Here is a 2057-nt window from a genome sequence, read left to right as displayed (position 1 = left end):
AATTGCTGAAAAATTGAGTTTGAGTTGTTATATTTGTTTATATGTAAGCAAAGAATAAATCAACTTTTTCCTTTGCAAACATTTTGTGTTCTCAGCTCAGCGTGAGTTACTATCATGGATATTTAAAAAATAATAATAATACAGAGCATGACCCTTGACTTCAAGAGGCTAATAATGTATCTGCAGTGGTGATAGAAAAAATATGAAACAATTAGAGAATATTGATGAGATAAACTGTGAAACTGAATTACATATATAATAGAAGAGAAAGAATGAAAAGGTCAGTGTCAGCTAAAGCAATCAAAAGAGGCTACAATGAAGTAAATGAGACTTATTCTGGGTCATGGGAAATAAGTTAGATTTAGCTAAACAGAAGAAAGGTGAAGGAAAATCACAATAGTATAATACCGGGAGCCAAGGCTTGAAGGTGTCAAAGGACAAGGGTCTTGAAGGACAGAAACACTCTGCAGGTAGCTGAAATCAGACCACAGTCCAAAGCAATTGCACAACAATCTCAGCAAAGAAACAACCAGAGGCACTGTGGCAGATATTCTGACTCCTGTGCCATTAGGAGCAGCAGACTGACCAGATGGGACTGCAGAAACTGGAGATGGGGTGGATCTTTTTAAAAATAGGCATCAAGCTATCCATTAGATTAACAAGCAAAGCCCAGGATGGTGCCAGGTTTTGAAAGAAATGGGAGGAAAGAAACATAAGTCATGATTTGGTTTTTCGGTCACACTTGTACTGATGGAAAATATCTTCCAACATGAAAGATGAGAGTGTGAGGTTCAAAACTCAGAGGCCTTTATTTTCCAATTTGAGTTTTTCTCCAAATTTTATGATTCAAGTCTTAGTCAAATGTCAAATTATTCTTTGATCTTTGATTGTATACTTAATTTCTCTGAGTTAACTTTTGAAAAGTTATCTTTGGATAATAACCAAATCAGTAATAAAGAATCTCAGAATAAAATAGTGCTTTCATAGTGATTGAAAACACTTTTAAACTCTTCTTTTAAAAATTATTGTAGAGGTTTTCTTTTTCCACTTGCTACTCCTCTTGTAGATGTAATATGACTCATTTCTTTGAAATCCTTTACAAATATTGAATTATCCCTTTTGTATACAGTTAGATTTTTTTTTTTCTTTTTGAGATGGAGTCTTGCTCTATCGCCCAGGCTGGAGTGCAGTGGTGTGTTCTCGGCTCACGGCAACCTCTACCTCCCAGGTTCAAGCAATTCTCATGCCTAAGCTTCCTGAGTATCTGGGATTATAGGTATGTGCCACCACATCCGGTGAATTTTTGTTCTTAGTAGAGACGGGGTTTCACCATGTTGGCCAGGCTGGTCTCGAACCCTTGACCTCATGATCCACCCGACTCGACCTTCCAAAGTGCTGGGATTACAGTCGTGAGCCCAGCCCTACAGTTGGATTTTAAAATGGGTCATGACTGAATTTGTTGGTACCTAGTTAGAGATATTAAATTATATGTACTATAATTGATATCAAAATAAAGTCTATTAATAATTTCAAATTTTTATTATGACCAATAGATCTCAGATATGAACAGACATGAATGAATAAGTGAATGATCAGATGAATGAAAAATGAATTAGTGTATTAATGAATGAATAAATAACTGCAGCTCAGAAATATTTAATAAGATTTTCACATAATCTGGTGCTAATAATAATAATACTGTAGGAAACCTGTAAATGTTATCAATCATTTGTCTTCTCTGCAAGAAGAAACCAGCCTGGCTGATTTCATTTACATTCCCACCAATTGTGTATAAGCATTCCCTTCTCTGCAGGAAGACTGGCGTGGCTAACATGGTGAAACCCCATCTCTACTAAAAATACAAAATGAGCCAAGCATGGTGGAGGGCGCCTGTAATCCCAACTACTCAAGAGGCTGAGGCAGGAAAATCACTAGATCACTTGAATCTGGGAAGTGGAGGTTGCAGTGAGCTGAGATCGTGCCACTGCACTCCAGCCTCGGCCACAAAATGAGACTCGGTCTCAAAAAAAAAAATAAGGAAGGAAGGAAAGAAGGAA

Source organism: Colobus angolensis, unplaced genomic scaffold, assembly GCF_000951035.1.
Source record: "Colobus angolensis palliatus isolate OR3802 unplaced genomic scaffold, Cang.pa_1.0 Scaffold73, whole genome shotgun sequence".
Classification (NCBI taxonomy): Eukaryota; Metazoa; Chordata; class Mammalia; order Primates; family Cercopithecidae; genus Colobus; species Colobus angolensis.
The sequence above is the reverse complement of the archived record's forward strand: the minus strand, read 5'-3'. Positions refer to the sequence as shown.